Source organism: Gracilinanus agilis, chromosome 3 (genome assembly GCF_016433145.1).
Source record: "Gracilinanus agilis isolate LMUSP501 chromosome 3, AgileGrace, whole genome shotgun sequence".
Classification (NCBI taxonomy): Eukaryota; Metazoa; Chordata; class Mammalia; order Didelphimorphia; family Didelphidae; genus Gracilinanus; species Gracilinanus agilis.
Window position 1 is genome coordinate 433,506,548 of NC_058132.1, and position 14,250 is coordinate 433,520,797.

Here is a 14,250-nt window from a genome sequence, read left to right on the forward strand (position 1 = left end):
GAAAAACAACTGCATGAACGCATGGGTCGGGGTGGACATGATTGAGGGTGTAGACTCGAAACTACCACACCAATGCAACTACCAACAATTTGGAAATTGGTCTTGATCAAGGACACATGACAAAACTAGTGGAAATGCGCATGGGTAGGGGGGGCGCGGGGTGGGGGTTGAAGGGGAAAGGAGGAGCATGAATCATGTAACCATGTTAAAAATGAATATTAATAAATGTAAAAAAAAAAAAGAATATCATTTTGGTAGAGTATACATTTGAGTTGGGAAGGACAGGGAAAACAGCTGAAAGTAATGGTCAAAGTGAAAGATGATGAAGGTTTATACTAGAGTATAAGTTGTAAGATTGGAAATATTGGTACATAAATGAGAAATCTTGAATAGGTAGAAATGATATTTGACTACTGTTGGTATATATTTTGTGAGTGAGAATGAGTCAAAAATGTCAGTACAGTTGGTAGTAGTATCCTGGACAACATTAGGGAAGTTAAGAAGAGGGATGAATATAAGAGAAAGAAAATATATTCTGCTTTGGATGTTCTGTTTTGGAAATATCTATGATATTCTCATTTCTAATTGTCCAATAGAGAGTTAAAGATATAAGACTGTGATGGTAAACTGACAGCATACAGAGAACTCTCTGTAGTTGCACAAACTGCTCTCCCCTCACATATGTCCCTAGAGTTCATTACTAGAAAGACAGAGGGACTTGGGTGTAGCTGCTCACCTCCCCCTCTCCATCTTGCCTGAGGACATTTTCTCACATTCCCCCTTTTCCCAACAGCCCAATGGGAGCACTTTCTCCCTTCCCTGCTTGGGATAAGTGTGGGGGAGTCCAGGACACAACTGGCATTCAGTGATGGAGCATAGCATGTGGTCTGGGGGTGGGGGCTGAGCCAAGTACTCTGTACCTAAAAGGTTTTTCATCACTGATATAGGACATGTTTTTGGGAGAGAAATAAAGATCTAAGAGATTTTAAAATCTGAGAGGTATATGAATATAACAATAATGTAACTTGTGGTAATTGATGAGGTAATCAAATGAGATAGTAGGAGAGTAGATAGCTTTTTTAGGTAAAAAACAGGGTGGGGGCATGAAATAGATGATGATTCAGAAAAAGAAATTGATGTGTAAATTAAAATAGCCAGGACACATCCATTCCAGCTTTCATCTCAAGACACATCAGTGGTGGGACCCAGGAGTCACAGAGTTGTATGTCTGAGCACTGATGCTTCCAGAGCATCAGTATGGCAGAGCCAATGCAACATGATCACAGAAAGAGGAGTGCATTTGATTTAAAAAGAAAACTTGGAAAGGAGAGTGGCCTTTTTTACTTCTTCTCTTTAACTACTGGCTCCCTGGTCTATCTCTCTGCAATTTATCTGATCTTGCATTTCTGGCAAGTCATGATGGTCTCAGTAATCCAGCTGAAATGGGAGAATAGATCTTTCCCTAAAGTTATAAAGGCTGAAAACCCTCTTCTATTTCTCTCTCTCAACTAATAAATGTTTATAAATCTGGTAATTAGCCTCCAGATCAGTTTTTATTTATAACAATGAGAAAGAGAAATCACACAGGGAGGAATAGATACAAGAACAATCTCATGAAAATTTAGAGATGAGAGAATTGCACAAGAGGAAAAGGTCATTTAATACTATCAAATATTGTAAAAAGGATCAGGAGTGAGAAACAGCTTCCCCCATTCAATTAAAGGGATCACTGAAAAGTTTTGTTTTTGAGTATTGTCCAATTCTTCATGACCCAATAATCTTTTAAAAACCAAAACACTATATCTAATACCCATATAAACAAATGAAAAATCAATGCTTTCCTTCTGCATAGTTCTTTCTCATGATGTGAATAACATTCCTTCTCATATGTCCCTTGGGATTGTCCTGGAACATTGCATTGCTATCAATAGCAAAGTCAATTGCACAATGTTTCAGTCTCTGTGTACAATGTTCTCCTTGTTCTCCTCATTTTACTCCTCATCAGTTTATGGAGATCTTTCCAGCTTATATGGAAATCAAACAGTTAATCATTCATTTAACACAATAGTATACCATCATCATCATATGCCACAACTTTTCCCTGATTGAGGAACACCTTGTCATTTTCTATTTTTTTTTTGCCACCACAAAGACGGTGGTTATCAATATTTTAGTATAAGCATTTTTGCTATTTTCTCTTTGAGGTACAAACCTGGTACTGGTATTGCTGGATCAAAGGGTATGCAAAAAATTAAATACTCTGGAGTTACAGTTAGAATAAATTTATCAGCCATAGCATTAAAAGAATGAAGACTACAGAAAGTAACATTTTATAGAGCAAAAGAATTGGATTTACAATTAAGAATAATATATATTGTAAAGATGAGCATAATTATAAAAGGTGAAAAGAAGGAATACTTAACAAAATAAAGTTTTAACTATTCCTGGGAAAAATCCAGAATACATCAGAAAATTTGATCTATAAGAACCATATGAAGGTAATTACAGACTATTCAAAAATTCAGATTGGTTAATTCTTATATGGGGAAATGATGCCTATGATCCCTGGGAATGGCATTCTTATCTGGACACTTTCTATGGTGACTTGAGGTCAAGGTAAATGTAATGGAATAAGCCAAATGGTATTGAACTAGACCAAGAGGAGGCAAGGTGGAATGGCTATCTCATATGGAGGAGGAATGAATGGAGAAACTAACATGGAGAGAGGGAGGAGGGGATGTACAGCTGGTAGTACTAGAACACTACTTTCAAAGAACTGCATTAAAGAGAAAACCACATGAACAATTAGAAGGGTAAAATTTTCTTTAATGTACAGAGAAAGAGGAGGGATTGGATATAGAAGAGACTGAGAGCCCCTTTAAGGCCTGAAGGAATGATAGAAGTGCACAGGTAGATGGGTAAGGAAGAGATTTTTGGAAATGTGGGTAAAACAAGAATTAAAAGGAAAGGGGGAAGGAACAAAGGATAGATCTTTGGAAAAGTGAGCAAATTTTGAGCTGGGAGGGAAGATAAAAGAGGACTTATGGAAATGTATGAATTGGCGCAATATTAGTTCAAGGAAAGTGGACATCTGAGAATATAAAAGGTGGAAAGAATGGATCAGGGGGACAAACAATGAGGAAGAATAGAGTAGAGGGAAATGTACAGAATTCACAAAAACAAAAGAAATGGATAGCAGAAAGCATAAAAATCAAGACCTTACAATGTGTTGTTTATAAGAAACACACTGAAAGTTAGAGACACACATAGAGAGAAGGCGAGGGGGCAGAGTATAATATACCATACCTTAGATGATAATGAGAAGTCAGGGGTAGCAATCATGATTTCTGACAGAATTGGGGCAAAAATGGATATAATTGGAAAGGATGGAATAGGGTAACTGTATTATGTTGGGGAGGGAGTACCATACATAAAGAAGCATTAACAATCTTGGACCTATATGTACCAAGTTTTATAGCATTCAGATTTTTGAAGCAAAGACTAAATGATACACAGATTGAATGATGTTATTAGAAATGACAAAATATTAGAAATATAAAGAAAATAAGGGAAATACATGATGAGATAAAAGAGAAAAAGTAAAATACATCTAGGATTTCATTTTAAAAATAGCAAATTACAAAATCACAAATAATAACAAAAATAACAAATAACAAAATCAAGAGAAAAAGTATCAAAATAAAACAAATCCAAAAGGAACTAAAAATCAGAGGATATTTTATAATAGCACACATAAATAATTTAAGTATTTTTTTAATTGTAAATAATAAACCCTTACAGTTTGGATCAATTCACAACTCCACCAAAAAGTGTCCCAATTTTGCCACAACCCTTCCAAATTTATTACTTCCCTTTACTGTCATATAGACCAATCACTTAGGTGAAAGGGTACCTAAGCATGGTTTTCATTTGCATTTCTTTAATTATAAGAGATTTAGAACACTTTTTCGTGTGATTGTTGATGGTTTTGATTTTTTTATCTGAAAACTGCCTATTCTGTCCCTTGTCCATTTATCAGTTGAGGAATGGCTTAACTTTTTGTACAATTGACTTAATTCCTTACAAATTCAGAGGATTAATTCATCTCCCTACATTCCCTTGCCATTCTGGCCTGCCCAGCCTCTACAATATATCCAATATGGTGTTCCTTCACACTATGTTCAGCACAGACCATTATATCATCTGCAAAGAGTGATGGTTTAGTCTCTTCATTGCCTATTTTAATCCCTTCAATTTATTTTTCAGCTCTAATTGCTACTGCTAGTGTTTCTATTACAATGTTAAATAATAATAATTGGCATCCTCACTTTACTCTTGATCTTATTGGGAAGGCTCTTGAATTTAGTTATTATATTCCTGGAAGTTGTCATTTGAGGATTTCTTTCCAGAGGTGTCCTTTGAATTCTTTCAATTTCAGTTTTATTTTCTTGTTCAAGGATGTGTGGGTAGTTATCTTTGATAATTTCTTTTAACATGATGTCCAAGGTTTTTTCTTGATCACTGCTTTCAGGTAGTCCAATAATTCTCAAATTGTCTCTCCTAGATCTATTTTCTAGGCCAATTGTTTTTTCAATAGAATATTTCATATTTTCTTCTGTTTTTTTCATTCCTTTGATTCTGCTTCATTGTTTCTTGATTTCTAATGAAATCATTAGTTTCTAGATGATCAATTCTGATTTTTAAAGCCTAATTTTCTCTGTCAGTTTTTGGTTCTCCTTTTTCAATTGGAATATTTCTCCTTGAATCACTTTCATTTCTCTGGGGAAATTTCTTTTCCTCTGACTCTCTTAATTGGTTTTTGAAGTCTTTTTTGAACTCTTTGAGAATTTGTGTCAACGCCATATTTTTCTTTTGGACTTTGCATGTTTTTCCTTTGCTTTCACTGTCCCCTTCTTTGTCTGTACCTTGCTCTTTGTTTCCATAAAATTTCTTTAAGAATTAGGTGCTTTTTTATTGTTTGCTCATTTTATTGTTTGCATGATTTGCTCATATTAATTATAGATAGGCTTTGTTTTCTGTGAAGTTGGGGTACTTTCTTTAACTTCAGTGCTTGCTTGATGTTATTCTCAGCTTATTTTCTGAGTCTAAGGACTGAGGGCCCTGGGAGCTCCCTCCCCCTGCTGATTCAATTGTCCTTTGAGTTGCTGATGGCATAAGGACTTTTCTCAAGTTTGGGCATAAGCTTTTGATCTCACTCTGACCTTGATCAGGTCAGGGGTTGATCAAATTGTAGTCCCAGGCTTAGACTCAAATTTTTAGTCTTACTATGTCCTTGATCCAGTCAGACACACTCTTGATTGTCCTGTTTAGGAGCTCTTACCTGAAGTTTTAGGCAAACTGATCAGTACTTAGTGATTATCAGCCACCCCAAACTGTATACTTTGTACTCATCCCAAGCCCAGACTGGGATTCCTGTCTTTCACTCTGGGCCCACAAAGAAGCCCACTTAAGCCCAGACTTCTCTAAGGTTTGAAATTTCAAGGTTAGTGAGTTGGATTGTACCTCTGTTTGTTCAGGCAGGATCTCGTGGTTTGGATGTTATCTTGAGCTTATGTTCTGAATTTGGGACAGAAGATGTGGGGTGTGAAGAGGTATGCCTTGCTCATGGCTTGTCCTTCTCTCCTTGCTACAGCTTTGTGCTGGCTCTGCTTTCCTCTCACCTCAGTTCCCCAGATGATCTCTGCCTACCTTTTGGGTTTTTCGTTTCTTGAGTGTTGTTTCACTCTGTCTCCTTATTGGTTCTTTAAACCCTGTATTTGTTTTGTGATGATATTTTAATATTGATCAGAGAATATTCTTTTTTTTTTAATTTTTTTTAAACTCTTAACTTCTGTGTATTGGCTCCTAGGTGGAAGAGTGGTAAGGGTGGGCAAAGAGGGTCAAGTGACTTGCCCAGGGTCACACAGCTGGGAAGTGTCTGAGGCCGGATTTGAACCTAGGACCTCCCGTCTTTAGGTCTGACTCTCAATTCACTGAGCTACCCAGCTGCCACCTCAGAGAATGTTCTTGTGGTGACAAGGAGCTGCTGTATTTACTCCTCCATCTTGGGTATGCCCCTGGAAGTTTCCATTTTAATACTTATAAGCAATGAAATATGTTGCCAGCACCATTAATTATGCTTTCTTTTACATATGGATATACAAATGAGAAAGACAGAGTAGAGGTAGAGAGAGGAGTGGAGTTGTCATTGTCAAATGCGAAATTCTAATAGACTAAGGTATGATTGATCTATTTATTAGAAAGGACAGAAATTACCAGTAAATTGAGGTAATTAATCTCTTTTGGTGATAAAAATTGCCAAGTAAATATCAAAAGTCTTTTAAAAAATAATGGTTCATCATCTTGATATTACATTATTGGAACTTCCCCTATCAGGAGAAAGACAATCTTGATTGGTAGGCATTTAATGATCAGGTGGTGAACTAAGAGTTCAAATCTGTATTTTGGAAGGTGTTGAATGTGATAGGTGTAAGGTAATTCTTTATTCTCTTTCTCTATTTTGAGTTAATCAATCAAGAAACTCCTACTTAACACTTCCTTAGCTATCAAGTAAGAGAATTCACATCACTTACCTAGAGAGCTCTTTCCTACTAACTCAATCAGTCAGAAACTTGTGAATCCTTTGATAAGGGTTTACACCCTCAGAAGATGAGAGGTGGATCCCCCAGACACTGCCCTCTTGGCAGTGCTTGGCAATTTGGAAGCTGTGATTGGTCCCTGTGAAGAGAGGAAGGGGCAAGAATTGGTGTGGAAAAAGGACTATCAAAAGTCCTGAACTTCCTGTCCAGGGATTCTTTGGCTTCAATCTTCAGCTTGGAGCTTCAGTTGATGAATTGCCTTGAGGAGGTGGCTTTCGAATGGACCTTCGGCTTGGAACTTGACTTGGGCTTTTGGACTACTGCTTGGAGGACTGCTCCTGGATCTTCTCCTTTGTACTTTATCTTGGGTGAGTGAGTAGTTGGCTTTCCTTTCCTGGCTTCTGGGAAGATTAGTTACAGAGAGGTCTTTCTTTCCTGGAGAAAGCTGCATAGGTGGAACTCTTCCATAAGACACCTCTGGATCCTCTGGCTGAGGGTTAAGGAGCTGTGCTGGATCTGAGCCTGACACTGGAGAAACATTTAGTGTGATAGGCTAGACATTTTCCTTACCCTCTTCTTACATTTCTCTATTTTCACTATTTCCACCTCTTTGAAAATAAAATAAAATCATTTTGACTTGAGCTATAATATTTTAAATCAGTGATCACAATATTACCTTAAAATTATCATATTTAGTCAAACTCTAAAGTTAATTTCTTACAGATCATAATCCTGAACCAAATTCTGGGAAGCAGATTCTATTTTTTGAGCTAACCTAAAAGGTGGAGAGTGAGTAGAAAAGAGAGTATTACATATTAATGTTAATAAACTAATGATACAGGATTAAAATTAATTTTCCTCTCTACCCACCTTGATTCATTAAGAAACATAATCTCCTCAAAGAATCATTAACTGATACAACAATCATAAAGTTCAGAATTGGCTCACCAGTACATTAAAAAAGAAATAAAAGCTTCATCAAGGGTTTTAACTGTTAGGATTAAATTTTTTAACATGATGGGAAAATTATAAAGGGAAAAAGAAAACAGATTGACTAGAATCTTTGATAGAAATTTTTAGGGGCAATAATTTCCTACTATAACTAGACATTACAATGTACAATGGCACATAGAGAAGAAGTGAAAGGTACAGATAAATATTCAGTCTTTTTCTCAGTAACAAATTTTTACTCTCCATTCATCAGTTTATCATACCTCAAAACTAAGAAGTCTTATGCAGTTGTCTTTCTTTTTGAGAATATCTTCAAATTTAATATTCTATTCTTCTGGGAAAATATCTCTTTAGGCATGCTGGAATAGGGTAATTCTCAAAACAACTTTTCTGGCAGATGTTCTTCTCTGGTTCAGGTCACTTTTTTGAGATCTCTTTTCTCTGCAAATATCTTGCAAAACAGATTAAATAGAATTTTTACTTTTTGGTAATTGTTTTAAATAGTTTTTTGTTGATTCTCTAGTATTCTCTAAATATTCAATCATACCATCTCCAAAGTGTGGCAATTTTATCTCTTCAATGAAAATTTTTAATTCTTCCAACTTTTTTTGTCTTATTGCTATAACTAAAACTTCTAATACAATATTAAAGAATACTGGTGATAATGGACATCTTTACTTCACTCCTGATCCTGTTGGGAAGGCCTCAAGTTTATCTCTATTACAGAAAAATACTTGCTCTTTCTTTCAAAAAAATATTATTAATTATGTTAAAAAATCTCCATTGATTTTTATATTTTGTAGTATTTTTAGTAGGAATGCCTGTTATATCTCATCAAAAATATTTTTAGAGGTAGCTTGATGGTTCAGTGGATAAAAAGCCAGGTGTGGAGACAGGAGGTCCTACTCTGAAATCTGGCCTCAGAAACTTCCTAGCTTCTTGACCCTAGGCAACTCACTTAATCCCAATGACTTACCCCTTATGGCTGTGTTACCTTGGAATCAATACACTGTATCAGTTCTAAGGCAGAAGATAAGGACTTTCTTCAAAACTATTTCTACATCTCAGTGTAATTGTAAGACTTATTTTTTTCATTGATATGGTCAATTATGCTAATAATTTTTCTAATGTTGAATAATCTCTAAATTTCTGATATAAGTCCCGCTTGGTAGGATCATAGTATATGATTATATGATTTTTGTGATATCTTGCTGTAATTTCATTGTCAATATTTTATTTAAAACTTTCTATCCTTATTTATTAAGGAAATTGGTCTATAATTTCTTTTTTCCCATGTTTTAGGTATCAAAGATATTTTCATCATAAAAATGTTTGAACCAAATATTTATCTGTAGCTTTCCATATTTTGAAGTAGTGTTTATATTATTGAGATATTTTTTTCCTTAATTATTTTCATACCATACCTGAGTGCTATTGAATTTGGCTACAATATTCCTAGGATTTTTGATTTTTAAATCTCTTTCAAGGAGGTGATGACCAGAATTTTCAGTTTCCATTTTTTTTCCTGTCTAGGATATACTTTCTTGTTTTTTAACTTTATGTTTCATTTAGGTTTTTTTGTTTTGTTTTGTTTTTTTGGGTTGAGGATAGACACTATTCAATGATTTAGGCATTTTTTGTGCTGCTATTTTCAGAGATTCTCCTTTTCATTTTGATCTATTTGGTTTTTAATGGCTTCCAGCAGATCTATTCTGGTCTTCTATTTGCTTATTACTTCATTTGATATCTGTTCCTCTTTTCCCATTTGGCCAATTTTGTCTTTTAAACTCTTATTTTCTTTTTGTATTGCTTTCATTTCTTTTTGCCACTTTTCTTCTATCTTTCTTACTTAATTCTTGAACTGCTTTTTTAGTTCCTCCAGAGCTTGTAACCAATTTCATTTGGGGGGGGTTTGCATATATTTGTTTGTTTCTTACTCTCTTCTGTTGCTTCTGAATTTTTATCTTTTTCTCCATAGAAATTTTCCAAGGTCAAAAGTGTTTTTTTTTCTGTTTTTTCATTCCTTTTCCTGCTGGATGGTGGGGATTCCTGTACATTGGTGGCCATTGTTATATTGATTTCTGTCTCACAGGACTATGCCTTGAGATTATCTTCTTTTCCCTGTTAGAGGCCTGAGGAAGGGGAGGTATATCTGTGGTGTGTGTGTGTGTGTGTGTGTGTGTGTGTGTGTGTGTGTGTGTGTGTGTGTGTGTGTAGCTTGCTTCAGAGCATTTTGCCTTGAGCTATCTTCTTCAGCTGTGGTTGCTGCTGCTGCTGCCACTGGAGGCTGTTGATGCTGCTGCTATTGCCATGGCTGCTGTTGTGGCTGCTACTGTTGCTGCTACAGCTCTGAAGCCCACCTCCTAGAGCTGGTATTTTCAAGGTTGCATCTGTGGTATAGCACTGCCTTTTTTCTGAGGCTATCTTCCTTACCTGCTGTTTCCACTGCTGCTGCTGCTGAATGCAACTGAGCTCCCTGTTATTCCTGAGCCTCAATGATCAAGTCTGGAATAGCCCTCAAGGGTGAGTTTGTGGGGCTTTAAGCCAGCCCACAAGAATTTGGAGATTTTCCTACTCCTGTTTCTAACTTGTGTGGTGAATTGGAAGAAGGATAGACCTTTGGGTAATTGTGCCCCTTATAGCATGGGAATCCACTCTCACTGCCTATCTTTCTTATTGTGTTCTTTTATTCATTCTATTTTGACTTCTGGCCTTTTGAGACACTTTGTAATGATTGGTTTGGAAGAAATTTCTGAGCAGGTCCCAAGTTTTTTCTTCTACTAAGCCACCATCTTGGCTCTGCCTCTCGTACCATTTTTCCAACTCCCATACATTTAATATTCAGCAGGTGTATTAACTTGTGCAAGTCATTTGACTTTTATAATGTTTAGTTTTCTCATCTATAAAATTGAGGAAATAATTTATACCATACAAAAATTTTGTTTACTGATGATGATTTGCAAATGCTTGAACTTACATTAAAGGGATATTACCTTCATCTCTGGAATCCTTCCATAACTTGAGTTTGCAGTGGGAAGGAGTAATTATTGCCTTATGTATCTATTTAGTCTTCTTTTTATAAGCATGCCAATTAGAAATCATAAAATAAATGTCAAAAAGCAGTAACAGGGAGGAAGCAAGAAATCGAATCCTTCAAAGCACCATATTAAGGTAAAAAAATGTTCTTTAGCTTCATTCAGTGAGGCAAAATGGCTTTACTTGGCAGAAAATATATACTCAAAAGAGAAAAAGAGATTAAGGTAATAATTGTCTGTCTTGTATCATGAATTAAAAAAAACCCTTTTCTCCCTTTATGCAAGTAGATTAAATCACCCACAGTTTCACAGATATTTTTGGGTTCTATTGCTGTCACTCTACTTTGAGCTTGAGGACCTGAGTTCTCTGCTGTGATACGTCATACCTAGGATGCTCATTTGTTGAATGTTTTTCTCTGCTTATATTCGGGAACTCTTCCCCAACACTGCCCAGAATCTGGGAGAATTTTCTATATAGAATACCAGCTTTACTCTACTCTGTGCAATTTGAGGTGTGTGCTTTAGAAGGGCTATGGAGACAACTATAAGAATCTCTGATTGGTCCTATTCATTCTTTCTTTTTTTAATCAATATTTTATATTAGTTCTAAGAAAGAAGAGTGGTAAGGGCTAGACAATGAGAGTTAAATGACTTGCCCAGGATCAAACAGCTAGGAAGTGTCTGAGGCCAGATTTGAACTTAGAACCTCCAGTCTTTGGACCTCTCTTTCAATCCATTGAGCAACCCAGCTGCTCCCTGATTGCCCCTTTTCAAGAAGGATTTCCAACCTTAGTTAAGTTTTTTTTTTTTACATTTTTACATCCCTCTTTATTTTTTTATTAAATATTTATTAATATTCGTTTTTAACATGGTTACATGATTCATGCTTCTACTTTCCTCTCCCCTCCATTCCCCCCAACTATGCCGATGCCCATTCCCACTAGTTTTATCATGTGTCATTGATCAAGACCTATTTCCAAATTGTTGGTAGTTGCATTGGTGTGGTAGTTTCGAGCCCACATCCCCAATCATGTCCACCCCAACCCAAGTGTTAAAGCAGCTGTTTTTCTTATATGTTTCCTCTCCTGCAGTCCTTCCTCTGAATGTGGGTAGTGTTCTTTACCGTAAATCCTTCAGAACTGCCCTGTGTCATTGCATTGCTGCTAGTACAGAAGTCCATTACATTCGATTTTACCATAGTATATCAGTCTCTGTGTACAATGTTCTTCTGGCTCTGCTCCTTTCCCTCTGCATCAATTCTGGGAGGTCTTTCCAGTTGACCTGGAACTCCTCCAGTTTATTATTCCTTTGAGTGCAATAGTATTCCATCACCAGCATATACCACAGTTTGTTCAGCCATTCCCCAATTGAAGGACATACCCTCCTTTTCCAATTTGTTGCCACAACAAAAAGTACAGCTATAAATATTTTCATACAAGTCTGTTTATCTATGATCTCTTTGGGGTACAAACCCAACAATGCTATGGCTGGATCAAAGGGCAGGAATTCTTTTATAGCCCTTTGAGCATAGTTCCAAATTGCTAGCCAGAATGGTTGTATCATTTCACAACTCAACCAGCAATGCATTAATGTCTCCATTTTCGCCACATCCCCTCCAGCATTCATTACTCTCCCCTTCTTTCATTTTAGCCAATCTGCTAGGTGTGAGGTGATACCTCAGAGTTGTTTTGATTTGCATTTCTCTAATTATTAGAGATTTAGAACACTTTCTCATGTGCTTATTGATACTTTTGATTTCTTTACCTGAGAATTGCCTATTCATGTCTCTTGCCCATTTCAATTGGGGAAGGGCTTGATTTTTTATACAATTGATTTAACTCCTTATATATTTGAGTAATTAGACCCCTGTCAGAGTTTTTTGTTATAAAGATTTTTTTCCAATTTGTTGTTTCCCTTCTAATTTTGACTACATTGTTTTTGTTTGTACAGAAGCTTTTTAGCTTAATATAATCAAAACCATTTAATTTACAATGTGTAATTTTCTCTAACTCTTGCTTTTTTAAAAAATCTTTCCTTTCCCAGAGATCTAACAGGTATACTATTTTGTGTTCACTTAACATATTTATAGTTTCCCTCTTTATATTCAAGTCATTCACCCATTCTGAATTTACCTTGGTGTAGGGTGTGAGATGTTGATCTAAACCTAATCTCTCCCATAGTGTTTTCCAAATTTCCCAACAGTTTTTGTCAAATAGTGGATTCATGTCCCAAAATTTGGGCTCTTTGGGTTTGTCATACACCGTCTTGCTGACGTCATTAACCCCAAGTCTATTCCACTCATCCTCCCTTCTGTCTCTTAGCCAGTACCATGTTGTTTTGATGACTGCTGCTTTATAGTATAGTTTAATATCTGGTACTGCTAGGCCCCCTTCTTTCACATTTTTTTCATTATTTCCCTTGATATTCTTGATCTTTTGTTATTCCAAATGAAATTTGTTATAGTTTTACTTACTTCAGTAAAAAAGTTTTTTGGTAGTTTGATAGGTATGGCGCTAAATAGGTAAATTAATTTGGATAGAATGGTCATTTTTATTATGTAAGCTCGTCCTACACATGAGCAATCAATAGCTTTCCAATTGTTTAGATCCAGTTTTATATGTTCGGAGAGTGTTTTGTAGTTGTTTTCATATAATTGTTGTGTTTGTTTTGGTAGATAGATTCCCAAGTATGTTACATTGTCTAGGGTTATTTTAAATGTTGTTTCTCTTTCTACCTCTTGCTGCTCTAATGTGTTGGAAATATATAGAAATGCTTATGATTCATGTGCATTTATTTTGTATCCTGCAACTTTGCTAAAGTTGTTGATTATTTCTACAAGCTTCCTAGTTGATTCTCTAGGATTTTTTGAGTATACCATCATATCATCTGCAAAGAGTGATAGCTTCGTCTCCTCCTTGCCTATTTTGATACCTTCAATTTCTTTTTCTTCTCTAATTGCTACTACTAGTGTTTCTAGTACTATGTTGCATAATAGAGGTGATAATGGGCATCTTTGTTTCACTCCTGATCTTATTGGGAAGGCTTCTAATTTATCCCCATTGCATATAATGCTTGGTGACGGTTTTAGGTATATACTGTTTATTATTTTTAGGAAGGGTCCTTCTATAGCTATACTTTTCAATGTTTTCAGTAGGAATGGGTGCTGTATTTTCCAAAGGCTTTTTCAGCATCTATTGAGATAATCATGTGATTTTTGTTTGTTAGACTGTTGATATGATCAATTATGTGGATGGTTTTCCTAATGTTGAACCATCCTTGCATTCCTGTTATAAATCCCACCTGATCATGGTGGATGATCTACTTAATTACTTGCTGGAGTCTCTTTGCTAATATTCTATTTAAGATTTTTGCATCTATGTTCATTAGGGAGATTGGTCTATAGTTTTCTTTCTCTGTTTTTGATCTAACTCGCTTTGGGATCAGTACCATATTTGTGTCATAAAAGGAATTTGGTAGGACTCCTTCTTTGCTTATCATATCAAATAATTTGTATAGTATTGGGATTAGTTGCTCTTTGAATGTCTGATAGAATTCGTTTGTGAATCCATCAGGTCCTGGTGATTTTTTCTTAGGAAGTTCTTTGATGGCTTGTTCAATTTCTATTTCTGATATGGCATTATTTAGGTATTCTATTCTTCTGCTGT

General features: G+C 35.7%; 1 pseudogene; it reads right to left on the reverse strand.

Annotated features, from left to right (window-relative positions):
- LOC123241672 overlaps nt 1-10,969 on the reverse strand; it is a 182,751-nt pseudogene extending 171,782 nt beyond the window's left edge.
- Between the last annotated feature and the right edge of the window lie 3,281 nt (nt 10,970-14,250).